The following is a 14,277-nucleotide window of genomic DNA, read 5'->3' as shown; positions in this document are numbered from 1 at the left end:
TGCTTTCCATTCATAAGGAGAGAGCAAGCAAAATGTAAGTGTGAGAGAAGGGAACCTAAAGACAACTTACTTTAAGACAACTAGCATTACCCACCGGCTACTCCCGCTGATGTGTTTACAGGCCATAGGTTTATTTTGGCCGGAAATCTTCACTCCTTTTTTTTTCCCCACTAACTGCAAACCGACTCGCAACCCCTCCCCCTCCCTTTTGACTATTAGTATATGTGACGTAGGCTTAGAACGGCCCGCTACCCGTCTCGCACATTCACTCACACAAACATACCTTTGATCGAAGTCTAGTGCCACTACGACCCCCCACCCACCCTTTGTCCAATACATAATTCAGAATCGTAATATTTGATAGGCTCTTTGTTTCTTTCGGATGAAACCCCCTCAGTCCTTTTTACAAACCTTATATCGACTCTATCTATCTGGTCCAAAGTTTGTACACGTTATTTCTCCCACACTCAATCTCGGATCAAATTGAATTATTTCTTATATCCGACATAACAAGAATCAATTTTTTAAAAATTAACTAATTATTGGTAATTAATTATTTTGTTTGATATCGAGCAAGGGAAAGAAATTGTACTTGACAGATGGTATAAGTTGAATTCGTCCCCTTTATACTTTGTATAGAAAATAATATCGTCGCTTAAACGTTTGAAACTAACAATAGGTAACTTTAAGATCTATTTTCATAAGCATTTCGCTGGCTCAGTGGTTAGTGTATTGGCTTGAGGAGGCTTGAGCTCTCGAGTTTAAATTCAAGTCGAACAACTTTAAAAAAAATATATAATGCATTTAAAAAGTGATCACGGTAACATTCACACAGATACATCTTCTTTCTCCCACCTCCCAGCCCCTTTCCCAACTGGTCCAGGCAAGTGATGGGATCATACACTGAGAAAGCTAAAAGCAGGAAATTGCGCTTAACAAAAACAATCGGTACAAATATTTTTATTAATATTTTTTTTTGTCTTTAGTACAATAACATTTTATTTGAGAAAGATAAATTAATTATATGCAGGAGCGTTGAACTGTATATTTTTTTATTACCGGGTATTTTGTTGTTAGTAACAAAAAAAAAAAAGGGTGGGGGTCCATTATATTGTTAGGAGTAAGAAAAAATGGGAGCGGTCCATGGCCATAAAGGAATTAATATACAGCCTGGGAACAAATAAGACATATATATCTATTTTCCTTTGGCCAGCTGATTCTAGTTCTGTAAGACATTCTGTACATTTTTCAAAATATGTACACATTTAGTTCTTGTTGAAAAAGGTGGAGGAGGGCGCAAAGAATCAAAGAATATAAGCGGCTCTTTTATAAACAAACTCATTCTTCAATATCCATGATTTCATGCTTTGAATTGAGGCTTTCATAAGTAATGGTAGCTTTAGATCTGCCTACTTTCATAAGTAATGGTAGCTTTAGATCTGCCTACTTTCATAAGTAATGGTAGCTTTAGATCTGCCTACTTTCATAAGTAATGGTAGCTTTAGATCTGCCTACTTTCATAAGTAATGGTAGCTTTAGATCTGCCTACTTTCTGTAACTTTAGAGTCAGGGCACATTAGTTTGATTCCCTTTGTCCTGCTGAGAGAGAGAGAGAGAGATGAACCATTTCTTCCATTAAAACCTCTGCCCTTCTTTCTACTTTCATCTCATTTTGGTGGATCATACAAAAAAAAATCGAATAGTTTACAGGCTGCTTCATTAACAGTTGATTGGTTTTAATTTTCATAGGCTATTTAAAGGTATTTTAATAATCCTACGGAATTTTAGGCTGTTGTCCTGAATGTGAAAACTAGACCTAGATCAATATAAAGTTAGAACAGCTATTTAAAAAAAAAATTAGATTCCATAAATGATAAGAAAGGAGATCAATAAATCTCTTTTTAAAAGATGGCAGAATTTGCTGCGCACTTTTGAGTATATCTAGATCAAGTTACAGGTATCTATAGGTACTAGATCTGAATATATAAAAGACAAAGGAATTAGAACTAAACAATCAATTAATTCGCAATCAGTTTGAGGACTAGAGTCTAGACATAACCTGACACAATGAAAAGATATCCGTTTTATTTGCAACAGCAAAACTAGATCTGGTAGGCCTAGACCTAATCTAATTAGTTTAAATCTTCTCGCGTCAGCGCGCGAAAAAAAGTTCGATCTATATCTCGTTATATCTTATCTTATCTTATATAATACAGACGTTACTTCAAAAAAGAAGATGATTACGTCCTACGCGTCATGCATTTAGTCATTTATAGATCTAATAAGAATAGTCCATTTCAGGAATTGACAGTCTGTCCTTTATAGATCTATATGATATGCACAAACGTTCTTTTTTTCAAATGTATTTATCTAGTTTTTTTTTTTTTTTTTTTTTTTTTTTGCTTTTCCTGGGGAAATGCGTATTTTCGTGTCCATTTGCGCACAAAATGCGTAAGTTGCGTACTTGTATCATACAGTATCTATTACGTTGAATCAGCCCAGCCCGTTAAATCGAATATCTTGAACATTTGTTTTAAAATACTTTTACCTATCCCTTAGTCCGTTATGGCACCATACAAGATTTATTGACCGTCTTTCTCCATTCCTCTCTGTCTTTTGCCTTAGTTAGAACCTCTTTCAATGGCAGGCCCGTCCATTCTTTTTTTTTTTGTCTTCCCATCGCTTTATCTGCCTCTTCTTCTTTTTCCTGGTACTGTCTTTGCGATCCTCGAAGACCTTGTAATATGGCCGTAGATTTTTAGCTTGCGTTTTTTTACGATAGTTAGCAGGTCATCATGGGGTCCAACCGCTGCAGTAACCCTGTCTCTAATCTCCTGGTTTGTGATTCGGTCTTTAAATGTGATACCTAGGATCCTTGTGTAGCATCTCCATTTCATTGCTAGGATCCTCCTATCTAGCTCTGCTAGACCTAAATTTATTCAGTCTTCATCAAGACTTCAGTTTCTAGAAAATGTGTACCAATCAATCAATGAAGTCTTGACAAAGGATTGGCTGTGTCACACAGTGTCCCCACGTTAGCTACTTGACAACACAATTGTGCAACAGCTTTGGGCACAAACTTGTTGTTTCTTCTCATTGTTTCAAAGAGTTGGACAAGGCGCACATTACAGGAGTCTTTCGGACACAATTTATTGCTTGCAACAAAGTATTGAAAACCTAACGTTATGTTCAACTAGATTCCGAGTGGTCATTCTTTGTAGAGCCACAGCTAAAAAAAAAGAAAAACATGGTTTAACTTGTTTCTAATAAATGTAACCAAAGATATCCATTCCAAATATTGAATAGATCTCTTTAACTATGCGGTCACTGCAGTAGGTATTAGGGCCATTAAACAGTACATGTAGAGAAAAGCTTCCATTGTGTTGGTCTTAGAGCTCAAGAAATACAACCGATATTGAAAATGCAATGTCACTGTCACATTCATCTTGTTTGAAAATGGTGCAACGGCAACTTTTAGTCTTTTTAAACATTCCAATTTGCTTTTAGAAATAAGTAGAAATTGGGTTATTTTACATCTCGAAGGACCATATATTCCCTAATTTCCTAGGTTACTAAAGAGGCAAATCCTAGATCTGCGCATACTTATAAGGGATGTTTAAAACAAGTTTCATATCTCAGAACATCTCATTTTGATCATTCAATTTCACTCTAATGTTCATTTTCTTCTTAGATTCTAGTCATACTTTTGCTTGGGATATTTTGTTTGTAAAATATAAATATAAACAGGGGCGTAGCTAGGAATTTTCTATCGTTTGGGGGCCCGGGGGCTTCATCTCTTTTGGGGCCCCTGCATTTTGCGTAATATTTAATTTTTAATGTAAAAAACAATCATTTTGGGGGCCCCTCTCAAGTGGGAACCCGGGGGGAATCTTCAAATTCTCATCCCCCCTAGCTACGCCACTGCATATAAAAAGACAGTACCTCTTATTGAGTATGTGTATGAAATGAAAAAGAACGTGTTAGAAGCCTTCAGTTGTCAAACTGTTTCATCTCATAGACCGTTTTGTTGTGGCTGTTGAGCCCTATTCTGGAGGAACATTCTCTCCCACGTACATCCCAGGTGCTGCCAGATAATCTTGTTTTTCTTTCGCTGTACATCTTGTCCTAACATCTCACCACCATCGTGCGGGCTGTCAACAATTACATCCACTTAATGGAGAAGGGGGCGACATGTTTTCCTTGTACCCCGTTGCAAGTTGGTCATAGAGGATGATTGAATGATTCGTGTCCTCTATACAACGGACTAAGTCAATGGAGGAGGCCTGCAGTCTCAGTGCTGCTTACTCTGTTCTATCCTGCAACTCTCAAGGTACGTCGGAGACAGCGGATTCATTTTAATTAACGTCTTTCTTTTCTTATTGTATCAATGATAGTCCTCATGCGTTGTAGTAGACTTTCACTTTGGTTTCTTTGAATAGCTCAACCAAAGTTGAGACAGAGTTGGTTGTTTTTTTTTGCGCCTTGTTTCTTCTTCTAGGGAATGTCGTCTTGGTAATAGAATTCGAGTGTGCGACATTCTACAAGTATTCATTTATGAAGATGGAAGTATGTGTTGGATTATGTGTTTATTATATGTCCTATTAATAAGCTCATATTCTTTGCATGCCTGGGAGAAACATGACACAAATGACTAGAATTCCCACTGCTGCTGCAAAGCGTGTCTTCTCTAAAGGTAGCTCTGATTGTCATTTTCGCTCTCAGTCTAGCAATGTTGAGTAAGGCTCCATCAAATCTGGAGTAGAGGTTAATGCCGAACAGTGTTGAAGCCAGGACACACCGTTGTTTTACTCCGCTGTATTTTGTTGAAGCTAACAGAGAAGACATTGTGCAGTTCGCAACATGTCTTGAAAGAATGTAACTTTTCCGAATAGCCTGAGTAGGCAGTGTGCTGTTGTCAACATGTTGTCTTGGACAAGTTGGAAGGATGTAACTCTTCTGAATAACTTGAATAGACAGAATGAGATCATCACTGCTGATAAGATCTAAAGATATTGTAACTTGAAAGGAAGCATTGTAAAAAAAAATAATAATTTTCTCTGCACTTCTAGCTGACAAAGTGAAACGAATCATGTCAGTTGTAGACATCTGAGAAAGCCCAGTTTCAGTGACGGTGGTAGCAAAGTCTAACCCACAATGCCAAATAGGCGATTCCCTTGCAGTTGTCTGAGCTACTACAATAAAATATAATAAGAAAAGAAGTCGACTCAGATCCTTATTGTTGCTCCTGATTTATACACATGACATCATGCTTATTTTTCAGACATTTCAAAAATACATTCAAGTGTACATTTGTGACTTTTTATGCCACTTTCTGATTGATGGTTCTCACTATTTGACCCACTTAGCAACTTTGTTGGAGTTTTTTTAGCGGCCCCCGAAAGGGAAAAGACGCTATTAGTTTTGTGTGGCCTGTCTGTCCGTCCGTCCGTCCCGTTTAGATCTCAGAAACTAGAAGAGAAAATGAAAATGGACATCATGATATTTTAGATCATTCAAAGTTCTGATGCAACGGCTCTAGTAGATCTTGATTCTATTTATAGATTTCTAGATCTAGTCTCGATTAGGCTATATATTTAGTTCTGGATTTTTATCTAGAGTCTATTTAGTCTGAACCTAAACCTAGTCTAGGATGGCTGCCTGGTCGCGCGGTTTGCGCGCAGGACTGTCGTTTGGATTTATCGATGGTCCCGGGTTCAAACACTGCGAGCTCCCATCCCCCGTCGTCCTGGACTTGGACTAGGAAGTAAACTATCTTCAACTCTGAAGGAACATCCGAAACATGTAAAACATTTTACAAAACATTTTCTAGACCTAGTCTAGATTTCAGATTTAGATCTAGTTTAGGTCAGGAGTCTAGATCCAGATCCAGATCTAAACTAGATCTATATGCTGAACTAGTCTAGAAATGTAGTTCTAGACTAGATTCCAATTCTAGTTCTAGTTTGAATTTTAGTTCTAGACTAGATTCCAATTCTAGTTCTAGTTTGAATTTTAGTTCTAGATTTTAATTCTAGATTCTTGTTCTAGTTCTATCTAGATCAAGTGTAGATCTAGATTATAGATGTATACTATATCATATCTAGAACTAGTCAAGAAATCTAGATCTTGTCTAGATCTAGATTCTGTATATATTCTATATTCTGGAACTAGTCTAGACCTAATAAGTAAATAGAGTCTAGAGCGATTATGATCAGGATTAGTAGGCCTACTAGCGGGTAATAGTATATTAGCCTATGCTGTTCGCATGGGAAACCTGTAAGGTTGTGCAGGCTCATTTTTTTTTTATTTCTTACTACGTCTACTCCAATATATTAAGCGAAATTGTTGGCAAGAAGTAGGTATCTTGGAGGAGTGGCGTCGCGGGAGGGGGGGCGAGGGTGCGGTCGACACCATTTTTGGGGTGACAACCAAGTTGGAAAAATTATAACTTGGCAAAAGTAGACACATTGAAAAAGATAATAAAATCTCGAGATATATCTTGGATCAGTGGCGTCACTAGGGGAGGGGGTGAGAGGGATGATGTCCGCACCAGTCGACACCATTTTGGGGGTGACAACCAAGTTGAAAAAAATTATAACTTGGTAAAAGCAGACACATGGGAAAAGATACTAATAATAGATAGATATATGCCCAAATATGCCTTGAAACATCTAGATGGTAGTCTAAGTGTAAATGATACAGCACAACGTTATACCATTTAAAGTATAACAAAAGAAATCTGTTCATATGATGTTAAGTACATGGGCGTTGCCAGAGGGGGGAGGTTGGGGTTCAACCCCCCCCCCCCCGAAATGAAATCCCCCTCCAGCAGGAAAGGGGGGAGGTCGGAGTTTAGTGACTGATTTTTTGCTTTGATTTTGTTTATTTTAGGTGAGATTTTAATACTAAACCATCACTTGCCCCAGCACAACCAAAGGGGTTTTGAGTTTTAAAAAAAAACCTACCAGGGGGGGGGGGGTTCGAGTTTTAAAACCCTCTACCAGGGGTTTTGAGTTTTAAACCCCCTACTTAGGGTTTTTGCAGTTAATCCCCTAATTCCAAGAGCACATTTAAGGAATATTTTGATTTAAAAAACCCCCTCTAAAATGTTATGAGCGTAGCTAAATGGGTTTTGACTCAGTTTTGAGTTTAAACCCCACTTCAGCGGGGTTTGAAGGTAAAAAATACCTCTTAAATAATAAAAACAAAGCAAATTAAACACTCAAAATGTAATGAGTGTAGTCAAAGGTGTTTTTAGTTTAAACTCCCATCCAGTGGAGTTTGAAGCTAAAAAGTACCTCTTCAATATAAATAAAAGCAGATTACTCACTCTAAAATCTATGAGCGTAGCCAAAGGGGTTTTGAGTTTAAACCCCTCGCCAAGGGGGATTGGGGCTTAAAAGTACATCTTCAGTGTAAGAAAAAAAGCAAATTACACACTCAAAATGCTATGAGCGTTGCCAAAAGGGGTTTTGTGTTTAAACCCTCATTCAGAGGGGTTTGATGCTAAAAATACCTCTTCAATATAAATTTAAAAAAGCAAATTACATACTTAAATTATTTGAGCATAGCCAATCCAATCGGGGGTTTTGAGTTTAAACCCCTCTTCTACAGATGGCTTGTTTTAAAAGTTTAAAACCCTTCCAGGTGGTTTTGAGTTTAAGATCACCCTACAGAGCATTTTGAGGTGGAAAACCCCAAACAAATGATTTTGACGATAAAACTTTTCTTTTCGATATAAAATCTAAAGCAAAATACAGTCACTTAATGCCAAGAGCGTATTCAAGAGAGGTTACACATTTTTACCAGTGGCAGGGCTCCATTAATAAACTGCAGGGAATAGTCATCTGCCGAAATTTAAAAACACTAAATGTGGCTCAACAAAGATGGCTAAGACAGATTTTAGGAGTCAGTTATAGAGATCGGGTCTAAATCAAGGAAATCCTATGCCGAACTGGGAGTCGACCCCTTAGTAAGATTGTGAGAGAGCGACGCATGAGGTTTGCGGGACATGTTCTCCGACAAAATGAATTACGCATAAGAAGAAATGCAATGATATCCTAGTACAACTTGACGCCACTCATCCATGGAGGTCCTCATGGCAGGTGACAGATTTTTATGGAAACAGCGTGACGTCAAATGCTCCGAACAGCGCGGGAGGGTCTAAGTCAGTAAGAATAGCATATTAGGTTTTTGAAATAAAACTTTTTAATAGCAGGAAATTGCACTGTAGATACCTCAGAATATGCATTTTGTTGGCTTTCAATACCAGAAATAATGCTTGGCGGCGGGGCTTCACCCCGCGCTGGGGGAGCTCCTAGCGTTCCCCCAGACCTCCTTGCTAGTAATGGCGGGGAATCTACAATTTTTCCACTAACTCATGGAAGAACCTATTCTAGGGCTCAATAAACGTCTTCCGAAAGAATGAAGGGTCAAAATGTAATAAAGATTATGTACACACACACACACACATAAATAGAGAGAAAAAAAAATCCCCCCCCCCCGAAAACATCCTGGCTACGCCCATGGTTAAGTATATTTATAATTTTAATTAAATATTATTGTAAAATGTGCAATAACATTTGAATAAATGTAATTAACATTGGGATTTTACATTTTTTGAGTAAAATTCAATAAAAGTAGGTAATCACTTCACTGTATTGGTTCAATAAAAAAAAATATAACTAGCAATGGTGATCATTGGAACATATTTCAAGAAAGTTGATGGGGAGAGATGACACCCTGAGCTACGTCACTAAGTGCCACCGACACTGTATCGGGAGGTTTCCATGCTGATCTTAGGTGATCACTTAACACTACTCTACTTATTCCAGAAGAGTTAGAAAAGTCTTATCAAAGACGACGTGTTGCACTGTTTGCTTTTATGTGAACAATAACGCCAAATTTCTTTAAAAGATCAAAACATTGTTGAATTTGATGGGGGGCCACCTCTGGGATTGTGTGATAACACAAACTCTCTTTGTAATCTTGTTCTCTTTACATCTATGAGATCTGTTGAATTGATGAACAGTAATAGATTCATTTTTCTGATAGACGCATATTTCAAGTCATAAAGGGTAAATAATGTAAACTGAAGCTTTTCATACATACTGACAATTAGCACGTCATCTGCTGACCGCTGTCAAACACGCAAACTAAACTTAATGGCCTTATAACAAGGTAGCCTACTCAGGGCACGCGAAGACCTTCCTTCGAGTAACAGTACCAGGAAAAAGAAGAAGCAGATTTGAAGATAGCATATAAAGATTCTATTGAAGGAAGAGAGAAATGGACAACGACTGAGACAGATCATGTGTGGTGCGCCCCCCCCCCCCCCCATGGTTCAATACTAATAGCAATACTCAACAAATATATGTATTCGTTTCTGTGTGTGGGGACGTGTCCTTTGAATACACTACAAAGACTTCCAGAAAGAAAAAAAAGGGATACCAGTTCTGTGTGTAGTGACTAGATATTTCGTGACATTTAAGAAGATCGCATGCTAAACGAACACTATTCAGGACAGATAAGCTTTCTGACTGTCAGATTTGTCTGATGTATTACACCGAGGACAGACACTAATTGTTCGAACACTCATAAGGCACACAGTCAACTCATAATTCTATACATTGTAGAGAGTTGTCCTTTTCCAATTGTTAACTACCGTATTCTTTTTGTTTGATTTCAACGCAATTGAAGATAGCGTTCATTTTATATTGATTTCTGGTATGCATATTATTTAAATAAGAGTGGACTGGAAGTCAATGCCTTATGAATTAGTTCCTACAAGAAACAGCCGCTCTTGTTTTGATCGTCTGTTTGTCCGTCTGTTATGTTTAAAGCAAAAAAAAAAAAAAACTAAAATCTGATGTCATCATGGTCTGTATCTTGCTCCATAGAGTTGCATCAGTAACTTTTGGTCTTCCATACAGATTCTTCATTTTGAAAACAAGATTCAAAGATATTGATCGCTAAAGTTTTGACATTTTATCTTCCTAAAGAATGCTCTTCAAAACAAACAAGCTATGCCTTTTGTATACATATAAACAAACAAATTATGCCTTTTGTATGCATATAAACAAACAAATTATGCCTTTGGCTTGCATATAAACAAACTTATTATGCCTTTGGCATGCATATACCATTATATATTTTTAAAACAAAATTAATTCAAATAACTTTGCAGCTCGTATTAATCTGATGGTGTCTCTAATGTCTAAATTTGTGTATGTAATTTACGTAATGGGTGAGTACGATAAACCCGCTGGGACCGCCTTTGAGTTCATGCTACAAACAGGCTCCTTTTTAGCGGACCCCGAAGGGAAAAGACGCTATTAGTTTTATGTGGCCTGTCTGTCCGTCAGTCCGTCCGCCCCGTTTAGATCTCAGAAACTAGAAGAGAAAATGAAAATCGGACATCATGATATTTTAGATCATTCAAAGTTCTGATGCAACGGCTACTTTTTTCTTTTCCGAGAGTGAACCATCTAATTTTAAAAATTATATATGCAAGCAGATATTTAAAAAATTACACCACTTTTCAGCGAAAAACCTCAGGGGAAGTAAGTCTTTTTAAAAAGTTCACAAGCTTCTTCATTAATAAATCAAGCTTCATTCATAGATTCACGCATCGGTACAAAAAAAAAATACATCTAACGTCACAATTGAAAAAGTATCAATGGATCATTATAAAATAGATTTTCCATTCATTAACTAACTCATGGAAAAGAATACTGATTGAAATGTTGTTTTTAAAAAAGAATTTAAATACTTCGTTTCAATTGTAAGTTTAAAAAAAAAACGAACTACTTTTATACCGCTCATTTTTTACACATTAGGCTATACATTTGACAACAATTTAAATTATAATAAATAGAGGCCAGACATAGGTCTAGATTTTGATTTATTTGTATTACACAATTTGAACCAAAAACTTACATTTATAATCCATTAGGAAAATAGTTTATCTTCTAACAGCTTAGGTGTGCAGATTTATTTATTATATAAGCAGTAGTATCACATCAAGAAGTGAGTCTGTAACACAGTAGTAGGCCTACTAATCCTGATCATAATATTGACCTAGATCTAGTTAGATCTAGATTCTATTTATAGATTTCTAGATCTAGTCTAGATTCTAGTCTAGATTAGGCTATAGATTTAGTTCTGGATCTTTATCTAGAGTCTATTTAGTCTAGACCTAGTCTAGGATGGCTGCCTGGTCGCGCGGTTTGCGCGCTGGTCTGTCGTTTGGATTTATCGATGGTCCCGGGTCCAAACCCTGCCCACTCCCATCCCCCGTCGTCCTGCGGGATGTTTGGACTAAGAAGTAAACTTCAACACTGAAGGAACATCCGAAACAAACCATTTAACAAACATTTTCTAGGCCTAGTCTAGATTCTAGATCGAGATCCATATCTAGATCGATCTAAATCTTCAAGAGTCTAGATCCAGATCTAAACTAGATCTATATCATATCTAGAACTAGTCAAGAAATCTAGATCTTGTCTAGATCTAGATTCTATATATATTCTATATTCTGGAACTAGTCTAGACCTATTAAATAAATAGAGTCTAGAGCGATTATGATCAGGATTAGTAGGCGTAGTAGTGGTTAATTGTGTATTAGCCTATTCTGTTCGCATGGGAAACCTGTTCAGTTATGCAGCCCCCCCCCCTTTTTTTTTTTTTCTTACTTCGTCTACTTCAATATATTAATCAAAATTGTTGGGAAGAAGTAGGTATCTTGAAGCAGTGGAGTCATTTGGGGGGGGGGGGCGGGGGTGCAGTCAGCACCAGTCCAGTCGACACCATTTTGGGGGTGACAACAAAGTTGGAAAATTATAATTGGTAAAAGCAGACACATGGGAAAATATAATAATAAAATCTCTAGATATATGCCCAAATATGCCTTGACACATCTAGATGGTAGTTTTGAGTGTAAATGATACAGCACAACGTTATACCATTTGAAGTATAACAAAAGAAACCTGTTCATCTGATGTTAAGTCTGTTTATAATTTTAATTAAGCATTATTGTAAAATGTGCAATAACAATTAAATAAATGTAATCAACATTGGGATTTTACATTTGAGTAAAAATCAATAAAAGTAGGTAATCATCTCACACTGTATCGGGAGGTTTCCATGCTGATCTTAGGTGATCACTTAACACTTCTCTGCTAATTTCTGAAGAGTTAGAAGAGTCTTTTCAAAGACGACGTTATGCACTGTTTGCGTTTATGTGAAAAATAACGCCAAATTTCTGTAAACGATCAAAACATTGGTGAATTTGATGGGTGCCGCCTCTGAGTTTGTGTAATCTTTTATCATCTTGCCTTTGTTTTGTTGGTCTTGTGTGTCTTATTAATACTTTGTGCACTTGTGTCCTTGAACAAAACGTTTTCCTTCTCATTAGTTTTTGTATTTGTTGTAGAGTCTTACACTGTAACGTGCTGTCACTAATTAGCCTACATTCCATCGTGTTGGACAAAATTGAAGAGAAGTGGCGTGTGACTTGTTTCATAAACTAATAACTAGAACTTCATTTTCTACCAACTTCTTTTTAAAAAAAGAGGTCCCATTACTCAATCACGTGACTCAGGCCCTCCTCCTGTTCCCCTGATCCAGTCTTCGTGTTGACTCCAGGCCACCCTGGCTGTCACCATCATGACAACCTGCCAGAACTCATTTGTAGATCTGGTCAGCTCCCATTGCCTTGGCTACCGGTTTGTATTGGCTTCATTCTCCAGTCACAACTTTCAATGGCGCTAAGTGAATTTCTAGCACCGTTCTTTATTACCTGTGTCACCTACTGTCAATGTCAACTGAAAATGTCATTGCTGAAGGAGTTTTGCAACCAACGACACGCTCAGCCAACCGTTTCAAAGACGAACAACTGTGAGATTACAATAGCGAAACAGTTGAAAGTAAATGGGTTGGTACATAATAATAGGAGTGCCCTCGAGTCACAGATTCAGGAAGAGTAGTAGATCGAGTGGCCCCGCTGTGACATACACACATTGTTCTAATTCTAGAATAGAGGGAGATAAGTTACAATGTAGGTAAGAATGCGTCTTCGAGATGATATTTTTGTAAGGATCAATATTTGTATGTATTGCATAATGCAGATTTATGTTTTATTGTTTGTTTTGACTAGAAATGTTGTGCAGTGGAGGGTGACATCCGGTACTTTGGTGGTTAGATAGTAGTTAGGTTCAATTATTAAGGATGACATCAGTCAGTCGTTGGTTAGGTTGACCTATTGAGGCATCTCAGCCAAATAATTGTATCGTTAGTTATTATCCCCTTAATGTTTGCAGCCCATCAGGTCATAATGTTTTGTCACGATCTGGCTAAGTGCAGGCTGAGGGTACTTGATGTCCCATAGGAACTGAATACACGTCAATGACATGATTCTAAACGAACACATTGGACACAGTGCAGCCTACTTTTAATTAGGTCTCATTAAATACATGTCTTTGTTCTCTCCCCCCCCCCCTTTTCCTATGTGTAGGTGTGTGGGTAAATTCAGATGTCATGGGCACCTCCTTCCGGTCTACCACATAGTACTTTTTTTTCTTGGTGACGTATGATTTTCTATCTTGGTTTGGTCACTTAACTTTTGTCTTGGTTTACTCATTTAACTTTAATCTAGGTTAGGTCAATTAACTTTAATCTTGGTTTGGTCAATTAACTTTAATCTTGGTTTGGTCAATTAACTTTTATCTTGGTTTGGTCAATTAACTTTTATCTTGGTTTGGTCAATTAACTTTTATCTTGGTTTGGTCAATTAATTTTTATCTTGGTTTGGTCAATTAACTTTTATCTTAATTTGGTCAATGAACTTTTCCTTTCATAATCCGATTAAGAATGGTGAGTGGAGACAATCATATGCTGCAGCCGGGGAGTGAGTGCATTTCATGGACTTGTATTTGAAAGTATTCATGAAGACCTACAGAAATGGAACGAACGAGTCAATGTGTATGACTGGAAGAGAAGACTTCAATGAATGAGTCGAGATGTTCCAACAAGGAGATCCATAACTAGGAAACGTTTGGGTGTATCCGGTGTGAAGTAGTGAGAAAGGGATGACTTTCATCAACCAGGTCATGTGTGCTCTTTTCAGCACTAGAGAATCTTTTGTTGGTAACACAAAGTCATTTGTCTTTTTAGTTGACCTGTGGCATTCCTGACATTGTTTAGTTTGTCTTTTTAGTTGACCTGTGAACTAGGGCATTCCTGACATTGTTTAGTTTGTCTTTTTAGTTGACCTGTGGC

The 14,277-nt window shown here is 37.3% G+C and overlaps 1 protein-coding gene across 10 annotated transcripts in view; it reads left to right on the top strand.

Moving 5' to 3' along the window:
- Positions 1-14,277, top strand: part of LOC106054868 (diacylglycerol kinase beta-like) — a 118,352-nt gene that overhangs the window by 33,536 nt on the left and 70,539 nt on the right. Inside the window, exon 1 of one of the 10 annotated variants that reach the window (XM_056004692.1) lies at positions 12,909-13,061. The exons of 8 other annotated variants lie outside the window; for them this stretch is intronic. The gene's annotated coding sequence lies outside the window, so the exon portion shown is untranslated. Of the gene's footprint in view, positions 1-12,908; positions 13,062-14,277 lie in introns of those variants that run through there. One more of the 10 variants, XM_056004694.1, reaches the window with a different exon arrangement.

This window comes from Biomphalaria glabrata, chromosome 11, assembly GCF_947242115.1.
Source record: "Biomphalaria glabrata chromosome 11, xgBioGlab47.1, whole genome shotgun sequence".
Taxonomy (NCBI): domain Eukaryota; kingdom Metazoa; phylum Mollusca; class Gastropoda; family Planorbidae; genus Biomphalaria; species Biomphalaria glabrata.
This window is presented reverse-complemented; position numbering and strand designations above follow the sequence as displayed.